Source organism: Coregonus lavaretus (assembly GCF_964263955.1).
Source record: "Coregonus lavaretus genome assembly, contig: HAP1_SCAFFOLD_347, whole genome shotgun sequence".
Classification (NCBI taxonomy): domain Eukaryota; kingdom Metazoa; phylum Chordata; class Actinopteri; order Salmoniformes; family Salmonidae; genus Coregonus; species Coregonus lavaretus.
In genome coordinates this window covers 373,267-387,995 of record NW_028162446.1, presented here as the reverse complement: position 1 = coordinate 387,995, position 14,729 = coordinate 373,267, and the positions used below count along the sequence as shown (strand labels likewise).

At 43.1% G+C, this 14,729-nt stretch overlaps 1 protein-coding gene across 1 annotated transcript in view; it reads right to left on the bottom strand.

Moving 5' to 3' along the window:
* The window catches only part of LOC311119231 (butyrophilin subfamily 3 member A2-like), a 35,605-nt gene extending 34,315 nt beyond the window's left edge, over positions 1 to 1,290 (bottom strand). Inside the window, exon 1 of the mRNA XM_084193957.1 lies at positions 1,202 to 1,290. The gene's annotated coding sequence lies outside the window, so the exon portion shown is untranslated. The remainder of the gene's footprint in view (positions 1 to 1,201) is intronic.
* Positions 1,291 to 14,729: the final 13,439 nt, after the last annotated feature.

The following is a 14,729-nucleotide window of genomic DNA, read 5'->3' as shown; positions in this document are numbered from 1 at the left end:
AACCTCTCTCTCAACGTGATCAAGACAAAGGAGATGATTGTGAACTACAGGAAAAAGAAGAGGACCGAGCACGCCCCCATTCTCATCGACAGGGCTCTAGTGGAGCAGGTTGAGAGCTTCAAGTTCCAGTTTCAAACCGGTTACTCAACCCTGCACCTTAGAGGCTGCTACCCCATATACATAGATATGGAATCACTGGTCACTTTAATAATGGAACACTAGTCACTTTAATAATGTTTACATACTGCTTTACTCATTTCATATGTATATACTGTATTATAAACTGGGTGGTTCGAGCCCTGAATGCTGATTGGCTGACACTGTGGTATATAAGACCCTATACCACAGGTATGACAAAACATTTATTTTTACTGTTCTAATTACGTTGTAAATCAGTTTATAATAGCAATAAGGCACCTCAGTTGCTTCATGCGTCAGAACAGCCCTTAGCCATGGTATATCGGCCATATATCACACCTCCTCTGGCCTTATTGCTTAATTTTATTCCACTGTATTTTAGTCAATTCCACTCCGACATTGCTCGTCCTAATATTTATATATTTCTTAATTCCATTACATTTACATGTAGGTCATTTTGCAGACGCTCTTATCCAGAGCGACGTACAAATTGGTGCATTCACCTTATAGCCAGTGGGATAACCACTTTACAATATGTTTTATTTATTTTTTATTTTTTTTATTTTTTATTTGGGGTGGGGTAAGGGGGGGTAGAAGGATTACTTTATCCTATCCCAGGTATTCCTTAAAGAGGTGGGGTTTCAAGTGTCTCCGGAAGGTGGTGAGCGACTCCGGTGTCCTGGCGTCGTGAGGGAGCTTGTTCCACCATTGGGGTGCCAGAGCAGCGAACAGTTTTGACTGGGCTGAGCGGGAACTGTGCTACCGCAGAGGTAGGGGGGCCAGCAGGCCAGAGGTGGATGAACGCAATGCCCTCGTTTGGGTGTAGGGACTGATCAGAGCCTTTTAGATTTGTGTGTAATGTTGTGAATTGTTAGATACTACTGCACTGTTGGAGCTAGGAACACAAGCACTTCGCTACACCCGCAATAACATCTGCTAAATATGTGTATGTGACCAATAACATTTGATTTGACTGAAACTTATCAAAGTAACATGAAGTAATTAGAGGTAATTACCTATTATTACACAGCATGTAAAAAAAACAATAACCCCCCCAACTTACATTTCGATGCACGCACAACATTCAGACATGTGACAATAAAAAGTCCTCAGAAACATGCGTCTTCTCCCTTCAAACGATAATACCACTCTGACCTGAGTGGGCGGGTGCAGTGTTCAGAGGAGCATTTCCAAGCGCTCTGATTGGTTGGGAATGGCAGGTCTCTGATGAGTGAGGGATAACTTAGGTAAGACTGTGAGGGGAATTTAGGTAGAGAGGAGAGGAGAAGGACGGCCTTTTTTACAGGTAGGCTACCAACTGTAACAGTATACAGTTAGAAAATAGTGTTTTTTCAAAGGTTCTTTGGTAAGGTTGATGGTTCAAAAACAGACATTAACCAGTAGACCTGATTACATTACATTAGCCCATTTCAGCTCAAATCAACAGATTAGAGTAGAGTGATTATACAGTAGCCTAAATCCAATTCTAATTATTTGTGGTTTGGTAGTACTTTTTAAAAATAATCAAATTAATACCTTGGAAAATTACATAACATGGCAATTTACAGTTTGCTATTTCACAGGATGTTTAACTTTACATGATCAACTATGATTGGCCTAACTGTGCTATAAGCTCTGCTTTAGGTTGTAGTTTTTTAAGCATAGCTGACAAGGAAAGCCTTAATATAACCCACTTTAAACTGTATTTACAAATATTCTTACTGTCTTTACAGCACGTCAGAAAAGAAAAGGGTGTGGAGCGTGAAAATGAATGGAGCCTTTTAGGCCTCGAAACCGAAAGTAAGCTATAGCACCGTCTAACGTTGCCTATACGCTGCAATGGGTTTCCACTAGATAGCACAGCCACAAAGTCAAAATTGGCTATAGGCCTATCGTAAAAATGTTTTAAAAAACGAAGATTTGCTTTTTGGTCTTAATTTAAGGTTAGTGTTAGGCATAAGGTTAGCAGTGTTGTTAAGGTTAGGTTTAAAATCACATTTAAAGAAGATCAATTGTAGAAATATGCGGGGTTTATGACTTCGTGGCTGTGGTATCTAGTAACGACCGCTCCAATGGGCCGCGTCGCTCTTTCAGCGGATATGGCAGAGAGATGGAGGCGAAGCGAGAGACCTGTCCCAAAATCTGTCCACGTTAAGCAGATCCTTCATTATTAAGGAGGTGACGAGTTTTGTATGGGGGCGATGAGAGTGTGTTGAATATAAGCTAGTCTAGATAAACATAAATTGCTATTTTGGTACATATGAGGCTTATTTGCTCTAATAGAAGTTTCGTAATGCTTAGGTTATTATGAGTTGTACTGTAAATGAGGACTTGGTGGACTGTATGTTCTTTCGGTTTTACTTCATGTGTTCTCTCCCGTGTGCTGGTAAGGGAACAGATGACAGACAGGTAGGATTCCAGTTGAGGTGGTTTAATGACGCTGAAGATAGACAGGCACGGAACAGCACCGCACCGCACAGTGTATGTAGTATGGATGGGCTAAGGCACTTAGTGGCAGAGTATGTGAGTGGAGCAATTTGACTGGAGCGTGGGGCGAGTTTTAGCCCGCTCCAGTAGCGTTCCAGTAGCACTCACTTCATGAGCTCAGGACAGTAGCACTCACTTCATGAGCTCAGGGCAGTAGCACTCACTTCATGAGCTCAGGGCAGTAGCACTCACTTCATGAGCTCAGGGCATACCCGGCCCAACATGCATTTGTAGTCTACTTATGTGCCGCTATCTATAGCCTCTTGCTTTAGCTACCGTTACAGAATTCGCTAAATGTTTTCATAAAGAAACTAATAAAACACACAGGTGCTAAATCAAGGTGACTGACAAAGATGAGAACCAAGAGCAAGAGAGGAAGTGTGGTGATGTAGTGTCCACAACTAAATAATCATGATGGAATCTGAAGACACTTATCCCGAAAGCATGATGGTGTACTTACTACGTGCAACTGCTAAAAGAAAGGAACGAGGTAGGTAGATAACTAAGTTTGTCATTGTAGCAAAGTATTTATAAATTAAAAATCAGATCTCTTAAATGTTTCGTTCATTTTTGTTCTATTATCTATATAATAGGCCATAATTGATTTTGTCCCAATAGGCCTGGCATATTCCCACATTCAAGGAGCTTTCCGTTTTGATTGGGTTATTTTTCCTAAAAACCTTTAGGCCTACCTATAGAACAATTTATAAACAACTCTGCATCTCTGCCCAGCCTGGCGAGAGAGGCCAAAAGGGGTGTATAGCATCCCCAGTGGCTCTGCAGGGGTGGAGAGGATATTCTCCCCAGTGGCTCTGCAGGGGTGGAGAGGATATTCTCCCCAGTGGCTCTGCAGGGGTGGAGAGGATATTCTCCCCAGTGGCTCTGCAGGGGTGGAGAGGATATTCTCCCCAGTGGCTCTGCAGGGGTGGAGAGGATATTCTCCCCAGTGGCTCTGCAGGGGTGGAGAGGATATTCTCCCCAGTGGCTCTGCAGGGGTGGAGAGGATATTCTCCCCAGTGGCTCTGCAGGGGTGGAGAGCATATTCTCCCCAGTGGCTCTGCAGGGGTGGAGAGCATATTCTCCCCAGTGGCTCTGCAGGGGTGGAGAGGATATTCTCCCCAGTGGCTCTGCAGGGGTGGAGAGCATATTCTCCACTGCTGGCCTGCTCTCCAGGATCCATCGCACGAGCCTGAAGCCACAGACGGGACAAAATGGTGATTCTAAAAATGAATTCTAAAAAATAATTCAAAGGCACTAATAAGTCATTTATTGTTTTAATGTGTATTTAATTCTCAGTAAGTCATAGACTTTATGCACAATTTATAGACTATAATGATTTAAAACAACGAAATGTTGTTTAAATGCTGAGCCCTTTATGTTCCTACCAGCCCATTTTGTCACTAATGCTTCACAATGTATTTCTTTGTAGATTATAGAGTTGAAATAATTGAAATATTATAGCCTAAATAATTCGTTTTCGTTCCTTCTTAGGCTCCCTGTCTAGCTCCTGACCTATTTAGAGTGTTTATATGTTGTTTAATATGATTTGTAGCCTATTTGAAATGATGTTCGCTTCTTACGTTCACCTTTTCATGTTAATTCAAATATTTTTAATTGAAATCGATATGGTTTGGTTTCAATACTTAAAAACCAATTGGTAGGTACATGTAGTCACAAAAATAGATGGGTGTTGGTGATGTGTAGTTTTAATGGATTATCAGATTAAATTGAGTTAATCATGAACATATAGTTAAAATTCTTTGTGGCTAACTGAATTGGGCCGTTTGTTTTTGTCTCTCTCTTCAAACACAGTGAAGGGAGCAGCACCAGGGTTGAATAGAGTTTGGGCTAGACCTTTGTCTCCTTGGTATCTTCTTGATTGATTACAGCTTGAGGGGGTGAGGTACAGGGGAGCGGGTGATTGGTTGGAGTAATAGTTCAGCCGTCCTCAGGGACAAAGGAAGTGGGCGGAGTAATAAAAGAGCGGAAAACTGAAGAGGACTATATAAGATTGGAGGAAGACCTTAAGAATGTGTGCCCCTCTGCAGATGGGTATCGGCTTTGTTGAAAACTTTAATAAAGTCATTTCTTGATGCAACAAAAACTCTGTAAGACCTTATTTGTAATAAAGTATGGTGGTTATTTTCCACAACATTGGTTAAATTGTGATTTTAATGATTGGAGCGAATTTGGAGCAGCAGTTTCTTTTCCTGTGAGCGTGGAGCGGTTTTTAGCAGAGTGGTAGGAAAGGAAATGGAGAGTGCGCAAGCATCGCTCCATGAGCGGAATTTCGAACTGCTCAACTCTTCTCACATACTCTTTTATTTTATTTATTTTTTTCACCTTTATTTAACCAGGTAAGCCAGTTGAGAACAAGTTCTCATTTACAACTGCGACCTGGCCAAGATAAAGCAAAGCAGTGCGATAAAAACAACAACACAGAGTTACATATGGGGTAAACAAAACATAAAGTCAAAAATACAACAGAAAATATATATACAGTGTGTGCGAATGTAGTAAGTTATGGAGGTAAGGCAATAAATAGGCCATAGTGCAAAATAGCTACAATTTCGTATTAACACTGGAATGATAGATGTGCAAAAGATGATGTGCAAATAGAGATACTGGGGTGCAAATTAGCTAAAATAAATAACAATATGAGGATGAGGTAGTTGGGTGGGCTAATTTCAGAATGTCTGTGTACAGGTGCAGTGATCGGTAAGCTGCTCTGACAACTGACGCTTAAAGTTAGTGAGGGAGATAAGAGTTTCCAGCTTCAGAGATTTTTGCAGTTCGTTCCAGTCATTAGCAGCAGAGAACTGGAAAGAATGGCAGCCAAAGGAGGCGTTGGCTTTGGGGAAGACCAGTGAGATATACCTGCTGGAGCAAATGTATACAAAATGGTGTCGTCCGCATAGAGGTGGATCCGAGCGTCACCAGCAGCAAGAGCGACATCATTGATATACACAGAGAATAGAGTCGGCCCGAGAATTGAACCCTGTGGCACCCCCATAGAGACGGCCAAAGGTCCAGACAACAGGCCTTCCGATTTGACACATTGAACTCTATCTGAGAAGTAGTTGGTGAACGAGGCGAGGCAGTCATTAGAGAAACCAAGGTTATTTAGTCTGCCAATAAGAATGCGATGGTTGACAGAGTCGAAAGCCTTGGCCAGGTCGATGAAGACGGCTGCGCAGTACTGTCTTTTATCGATCGTGGTTATAATATCGTTTAGGACCTTGAGCGTGGCTGAGGTGCACCCATGACCAGCTCGGAAACCGGATTGCATAGCGGAGAAGGTACGGTGGGATTCGAAATGGTTGGTGATCTGTTGGTTAATTTGGCTTTCAAATACTTTCGAAAGGCAGGGCAGGATGGATATAGGTCTGTAACAGTTTGGATCTAGAGTGTCACCCCCTTTGAAGAAGGGGATGACCGCGGCAGCTTTCCAATCTCTGGGGATCTCAGACGTTACGAAAGAGAGGTTGAACAGGCTAGTAATAGGGGTTGCGACAATTTCGGTGGCTAATTTTAGAAAGAAAGGGTCCAGATTGTCTAGCCCAGCTGATTTGTAGGGATCCAGATTTTTCAGCTCTTTCAGAACATCAGCTGTCCTAATTTGTGTGAAGGAGAAGCAGGGGGGGGGGCATGGGCAAGTTGCAGCGGAGGGTGCAGAGCTGGTGGACGGGGTAGTAGTAGCCAGGTGGAAAGCATGGCCAGCCGTAGCAAAATGCTTGTTGAAATTATTGTAGATTTATCATTTACATTTACGTCATTTAGCAGACGCTCTTATCCAGAGCGACTTACAGTCTTTTTTTGTTACTGGCCCCCCGTGGGAATCGAACCCACAACCCTGGCGTTGCAAACACCATGCTCTATCAACTGAGCTACATCCCTGCCGGCCATTCCCTCCCCTACCCTGGGCCAATTGTGCGCCGCCCATGAGTCTCCCGGTCGCAGCCGGCTGCGACAGAGCCTGGATTCGAACCAGGATCTCTAGGAGCACAGTTAGCACTGCGATGCAGTGCCTTAGACCACTGTGCCACTCAGGAGCCCATCGGTGGTGACAGTGTTTCCTAGCTTCAGTGCAATGGGCAGTTGGGAGGAGGTGCTCTTATTTTCCATGGACTTTACAGTGTCCCAAAACTTTTTGGAGTTAGTGCTACAGGACGCAAATTTCTGTTTGAAAAAGCTAGCCTTTGCATTCCTAACTGATTGTGTATATTGGTTCCTGACTTCCCTGAAAAGTTGCATATCGCGGGGGCTGTTCGATGCTAATGCAGTACGCCACAGGATGTTTTTGTGCTGGTCAAGGGCAGTCAAGTCTAAGGAGAACCAGGGGCTGTATCTGTTCTTAGAATTTTTTGAATGGGGCATGGGGCATGCTTATTTAAGATTGAGAGGAAAGCACTTTTAAAAAACAACCAGGCATCCTCTACTGACGGAATGAGATCTATATCCATCCAGGATACCTGGGCCAGGTCAATTAGAAAGGCCTGCTCGCTAAAGTGTTTTAGGGAGTGTTTGACAGTGATGAGGGGTGGTTGTTTGACTGCGGGCCCATTACGGACGCAGGCAATAAGGTAGTGATCGCTGAGATCCTGGTTGAAGACAGCGGAGGTGTATTTAGAGGGTAAATTTGTCAGGATGATATCTATGAGGGTGCCCATGTTTACAGATTTAGGGTTGTACCTGGTAGGTTCGTTGATCATTTGTGTGAGATTGAGGGCATCTAGTTTAGATTGTAGGTTGGCCGGGGTGTTAAGCATATCCCAGTTTAGGTCACCAAGCAGTACGAACTCTGAGGATAGATGGGGACAATCAGTTCACATATGGTGTCCAGGGCACAGCTCGGGGCTGAAGGGGGTCTGTAGCAAGCGGCAACAGTGAGAGATTTATTTCTGGAAAGGTGGATTTTTAGAAGTAGAAGCTCCCTCATCACTGTCAAACGCTCCCTAAAACACTTTAGCGAGCAGGCCTTCCTAATTGACCTGGCCCAGGTATCCTGGATGGATATAGATCTCATTCCGTCAGTAGAGGATGCCTGGTTGTTCTTTAAAATTAATTTCCTCTCAATCTTAAATAAACATGCCCCATTCAAAAAATACAGAACTAATAACAGATATAGCCCCTGGTTCTCCTCAGACTTGACTGCCCTTGACCAGCACAAAAACATCCTGTGGCGTACTGCATTAGCATCAAATAGCCCCCGCGATATGCAACTTTTCAGGGAAGTTAGGAACCAATATACACAAGCAGTCAGGAAAGCAAAGGCTAACTTTTTCAAACAGAAATGTGCATCCTGTAGCACTAACTCCAAAAAGTTTTGGGACACTGTAATGTCCATGGAGAATAAGAGCACTTCCTCCCAGCTGCCCACTGCACTGAGGCTAGGAAACACTATCACCACCGATAAATCTACAATAATCGAGAATTTCAACAAGCATTTTGCTACGGCTGGCCATGCTTTCCACCTGGCTACCACTACCCCGGCCACCAACTCTGCACCCTCCGCTGCAACTTGCCCATGCCCCCCCCGCTTCTCCTTCACACAAATTCAGACAGCTGATGTTCTGAAAGAGCTGCAAAATCTGGACCCCTACAAATCAGCTGGGCTAGACAATCTGGACCCTTTCTTTCTAAAAATAGCCGCCGAAATTGTCGCAACCCCTATTACTAGTCTGTTCAACCTCTCTTTCGTAACGTCTGAGATCCCCAGAGATTGGAAAGCTGCCGCGGTCATCCCCCTCTTCAAAGGGGGTGACATTCTAGATCCAAACTGTTACAGACCTATATCCATCCTGCCCTGCCTTTCGAAAGTATTTGAAAGCCAAGTTAATAAACAGATCACCAACCATTTCGAATCCCACCGTACCTTCTCCGCTATGCAATCCGGTTTCCGAGCTGGTCATGGGTGCACTTCAGCCACGCTCAAGGTCCTAAACGATATTATAACCGCGATCGATAATAGACAGTACTGTGCAGCCGTCTTCACCGACCTGGCCAAGGCTTTCGACTCTGTCAACCACCGCATTCTTATTGGCAGACTAAATAGCCTTGGTTTCTCAAATGACTGCCTCGCCTGGTTCACCAACTACTTCTCAGATAGAGTTCAGTGTGTCAAATCGGAGGGCCTGTTGTCTGGACCTATGGCAGTCTCTATGGGGGTGCCGCAGGGTTCAATTCTCGGGCCGACTCTTTTCTCCGTGTATATCAATGATGTCGCTCTTGCTGCTGGTGACTCTCAGATCCACCTCTACGCAGACGACACCATTTTGTATACATCTGGCCCTTCATTGGACACTGTGTTAACAAACCTCCAAATGAGTTTCAATGCCATACAACATTCCTTCAGTAGCCTCCAACTGCTCTTAAACACTAGTAAAACTAAATGCATGCTTTTCAATCGAACGCTGCTGGCACCCGCCCACCCGACTAGAATCACCACTCTCGACGGATCTGACCTAGAGTATGTGGACAACTACAAATACCTAGGTGTCTGTAAATGAGACTGTAAACTCTCCTTCCAGACTCACATTAAGAATCTCCAATCCAAAGTTAAATCTAGAATCGGCTTCCTATTTCGCAACAAAGCCTCCTTCACTCATGCTGCCAAACATGCCCTCGTAAAACTGACTATCCTACCGATCCTTGACTTCGGCGATGTCATTTACAAAATAGCCTCCAACACTCTACTCAGCAAATTGGATGTAGTCTATCACAGTGCCATCCGTTTTGTCTCCAAAGCCCCATACACTACCCACCACTGTGACCTGTACGCTCTTGTTGGCTGGTCCTCACTACATGTTCGTCGTCAAACCCACTGGCTCCAGGCCATCTATAAATCACTGCTAGGCAAATCCCTGCCTTATCTTAGCTCATTGGTCACCATAGCAGCACCCACCCGTAGTCTGCGCTCCAGCAGGTATATCTCACTGGTCATTCCCAAAGCCAACACCTCATTTGGCCGCCATTCCTTCCAGTTCTCTGCTGCCAATGACTGGAATGAATTGCAAAAATCTCTGAAGCTGGAGACTCTTATCTCCCTCACTAACTTTAAGCATCAGTTGTCAGAGCACCTTACCGATCACTGCACCTGTACACAGCCCATCTGAAATTAGCCCACCCAACTACCTCATCCCTATATTGTTATTTATTTTGCTATTTTGCACCCCAGTATCTCTATTTGAACATAATCTCTTGCACATCTAGCATTCCAGTGTTAATACTAATTGTAATTATTTTGCACTATAGCCTATTTATTGCCTTACCTCCATAACTTGCTACATTTGCACACACTGTATATATATTTTCTGTTGTATTTTTTGACTTTATGTTTTTTTTTTTACCCCATATGTAACTCTGTATTGTTGTTTTTATCGCACTGCTTTGCTTTATCTTGGCCAGGTCGCAGTTATAAATGAGAACTTGTTCTCAACTGGCTTACCTGGTTAAATAAAGGTGCTTTTTTTTTATTTTTTATGATGCTGCCACCCCGGTGCTTCACGGTTGGGACGGTGTTCTTCGGCTTGCAAGCTACCCCCTTTTTCCTCCAAACATAACGATGGTCATTCTGGCCAAACAGTTCTATTTTTGTTTCATCAGACCAGGGGACATTTCTCAAAAAAGTACGATTTGTCTCCCCATGTGCAGTTGCAAACCGTAGTTGGGCTTTTTTAAGGCGGTTTTGGAGCAGTGGCTTCTTCCTTGCTGAACGGCCTTTCAGGTTATGTCGATATAGGACTCGTTTTACTTTGGATATAGATACTTTTGTACCTGTTTCCTCCAGCATCTTCACTAGGTCCTTTGCTGTTGTTCTGGGATTGATTTGCACTTTTCGAACCAAAGTACGTTAATCTCTAGGAGACAGAACGCGTCTCCTTCCTGAGCGGTATGACGGCTGCATGGTCCCATGGTGTTTATACTTGCGTACTATTGTTTGTACAGATGAACGTGGTAACTTCAGGCGTTTGGAAATTGCTCCCAAGGATGAACCAGACTTGTGGAGGTCTACACATTTTTTTCTGAGGTCTTGGCTGATTTCTTTTGATTTTTCCATGATATCAATCAAAGAGGAACTGAGTTTGAAGGTAGGCCTTGAAATACATCCACAGGTAGACCTCCAATTGATTCAAATGATGTCAATTAGCCTATCAGAAGCTTCTAATGCCATGACATCATTTTCTGGAATTTTCAAAGCTGTTTAAAGGCACAGTCAACTTAGTGTATGTAAACTTCTGACCCACTGGAATTGTGATACAGTGAATTATAAGTGAAATAATCTGTCTGTAAACAATTGTTGGAAAGATTACTTGTGTCATGCACAAAGTAGATGTCCTAACCGACTTGTCAAAACAATAGTTTGTCATTTGTGGAGTGGTTGAAAAACGAGTTTTAATGACTCCAACCTAAGTGTATGTAAACTTCCGACTTCAACTGTACATGCATGCAGCAGCTTCTGCTTTAAACCCTTTAGATTCAGACAGTCTATCACTCAACACTGTGTTTTATCACTGGGGACAATTTTCGTACACTGCATTTTGTATAGTTCTGATGGCTGGGAGTCTCAGCATTGGCTGCTTTTTGTATATAAAGCAGTTCTTCAGAGATACCTGTAAAAACTATTGGTCGCTAAATCTGGAGAAAAACCGTGCCAATATATCCTCCAAACACTGGCTTCGCGGGAATTATCACTTTTATACAACTGGTTACCAACATATTCAAATTATGATTGACATATTTTCATTAAAAACGTTATTCTTATTAATTTATTCATACTATTTCATCCTCCCACAAGATATAGTCCCGACACAAATCTAGGGTTGCTAGAGACGCGACCCAGTCATTCAGTCTTTTTGTTCTGTATCTATGGATGTGACCCAGTCGTTCAGTCTTTTTGTTCTGTATCTATGGACGCGACCCAGTCGTTCAGTCTTTTTGTTCTGTATCTATGGACGCGACCCAGTCGTTCAGTATTTTTGTTCTGTATCTATGGACGTGACCCAGTCATTCAGTCTTTTTGTTCTGTATCTATGGACGCGACCCAGTCGTTCAGTATTTTTGTTCTGTATCTATGGACGCGACCCAGTCGTTCAGTATTTTTGTTCTGTATCTATGGACGCGACCCAGTCATTCAGTCTTTTTGTTCTGTATCTATGGACGCGACCCAGTCGTTCAGTATTTTTGTTCTGTATCTATGGACGCGACCCAGTCGTTCAGTCTTTTTGTTCTGTATCTATGGACGCGACCCAGTCGTTCAGTCTTTTTGTTCTGTATCTATGGACGCGGCCCAGTCATTCAGTCTTTTTGTTCTGTATCTATGGACGCGACCCAGTCGTTCAGTATTTTTGTTCTGTATCTATGGACGCGACCCAGTCATTCAGTCTTTTTGTTCTGTATCTATGGACGCGACCCAGTCGTTCGTTCTAAATGTTCCATTGCCATACTGGCTGGCAACGTTCTTATCCCTTGCTTGCTAGCTAGCCAACTATGGCTAACTTACAGTCACGTCAAAAAGTGCAGCCAGAATAACAACAAAGGAGATGCATTTGCATTTGTTTTAGCAGTTTTCTAGTGATATTTATTTGGATGCATCCATAACAATGAGCTAATGAGGAGCGATCTCGCCTGGCATAGAAAATGTGCTCTCTCGTCAGGACACTGTTGTTCAGAGCGGCTAGCCAAGAACACAGCTACAGTAACACAATCACTTCAAACTGAAGCTGGAAAGACTGGTAATTAGCTGCGCTTCGTTGTACCTTTTTCAATGGATTTCTTTTTTGTATTTCTCCATAAAACTGATGCCAGCTGATTCATGATTTAGACTGGCTGAGAAACGCTGCCTGCCTGTCTGTCTCGTCCCGACTCCCGACATGTTCAATACTATGGGACAGCAGGAGATCGAATGTCATTATTGAAACAATGTTGCAAATGTCGGAGAGACAGACAGCAAGGTTTATACAAATCTCCGCTGTTGAAAACAAAATGTTAGTCTAAAAGAAATGTGAGATAATGTCTAGATGCTTTTTATAGTGGAGATCAAGTTTATAAGTTGCCAGGCTGGGCTGATGAGACAGTGGATTGCGCAGTCAGATGGAACAGAGTAAATAGACATTTTAACATCATAGATTTAGCCTGTGGCAATTTGTGGAATAGACACCGGTTGGAATGCGGTTTTAACCAATCAGCATTCAGGATTAGACCGGTTGGAATGCGGTTTTAACCAATCAGCATTCAGGATTAGACCCACCCATTGTATAAACATGTATGTACATGAATAAATGGCAAATGGCATTACAGTATGGAATACTACTACATATGATAAACAATAGGCAAAGCAGCATTGGCAACTCTAACATTTAAGAATACTAACATCCAGGGGTGCAACTTTGGTTTTAGAAGTGGGGGGGCATAATTTTTTTTATTCAGTCGGATAAACACTCCAAACAGCCTTCCCGACCACTCGGAGGCGTCCGCATGAGCCTAAAGCACACCGTTGCCTCGTTTTTTATCACATTCCAATTATAAACCTGGGGGGGGGACAAGAATGCAATTTCAGAATGTGGGTGGGACATGTCCCCCTGTCCCGAGTGAAAGTTGCGCCTCTGCTAACAACCGTGCAGTAGAACATATGGCTGAAACTTCTCTAAGTAACATGAAGTAAATAGTGATAATTACCTATTATTACACAGCATGTAAAATCCCCAATAACCCCCCCCCCCCCCTGCAATTTAGATTATGATTCAAAGTATCCTTCTGTGAAGTTCAAGGGTTGCCAAGTCTAGCAAAAAAATTTGCCCAATGACATGTCAAAACCTGCCCACAAGCCCTGAAAACTAGGTCAACTGTTTTTGCCCAGCAAGAGAGGAGTTGACACATTAAACCCAATAAAACCTTTTTCCATAACATAATACAGAGAATTAAGAAGGAATATCTATGTAACGACGTAATTATCAAAATTCGGTTTTCCATCAAAATAATAAATATTGCGAGCTAGTGTGAAGCAATAAAGGAATGTGAATATGTCGCAAGAGAAAATATAATTTGCCCTTATTAAACTCGCCTGATAATTTTCCATCAATGGATGTTCATTTTAATTTGTTTGACTGCTATGATTGTAAATACATCCCTTTTGGCATGTACATAACTAAATCCGACAGGAGAGTTTGAGTGATTAAAGTTGGACAGGATCTCGAAATCTCTGCGCAAGAAACACTTAGCCTAACGAATGTTAGGCAGTTATTCTGGCAATTGTGACTTATTATTTGCCAGATGTTAAGTCTATTTGCAAGACTGATTTGTAATTTCAATAGACATAGGCTACTGACTCATATCTGGGTTTATGATTGTAATTAAACTTTGCCATGGTTTGCTTAGCTAGATGCAGGGAGCCTATAGCCCCTGGTAGGCCTACATATCATTTAAGATAGCCTACAGCAGCCTAGGCAAGATGTAAACTGAACGATTTAGCAACTTGCTTAGTTAAAATTGACAGACTCTTTTATTCAACATGGATAGCAAGGCAATTTAGAGGTACAAATTATTTGTGTTGTCCAATAGCCTGCTGGAATAGGCTACTGAGGATGGGGTCGTAATTGCAATCACTGAGCAAATATTAATAATATGAACTGAATATGCTTGACAACATCAGCCAGTGTAAGTTTTTTAAAACCTGTATCCTAATCTGACTGACTGTTACCGTCAATCTAATGCATTCTAACAACAGCTGGCAATTGCGATAGAGCTGTGACCATGATCACAACCCACAACCCGTGACCAGTACATAGGCCCACCCACTGGGGAGCCAGGCCCAGCCACTGGGGAGCCAGGCCCAGCCAATCAGAATGTGTTTTTCCACACAAAAGGGCTTTATTAAAGACAGATATACTCCTCAGTTTCATCAGCTGTCCGGGTGGCTGGTCTCAGATGATTCCGCAGGTGAAGAAGCCAGATGTGGAGGTCCTGTGCTGGCATGGTTACACGTGGTCTGCGGTTGTGAGGCCGGTTGGACATACTGCCAAATTCTCTAAAACGACTTTGGACGCGGCTTATGGTAGAGAAATGAACATTCAATTATCTTGCAACAGCTGTGGTGGACATTCCTG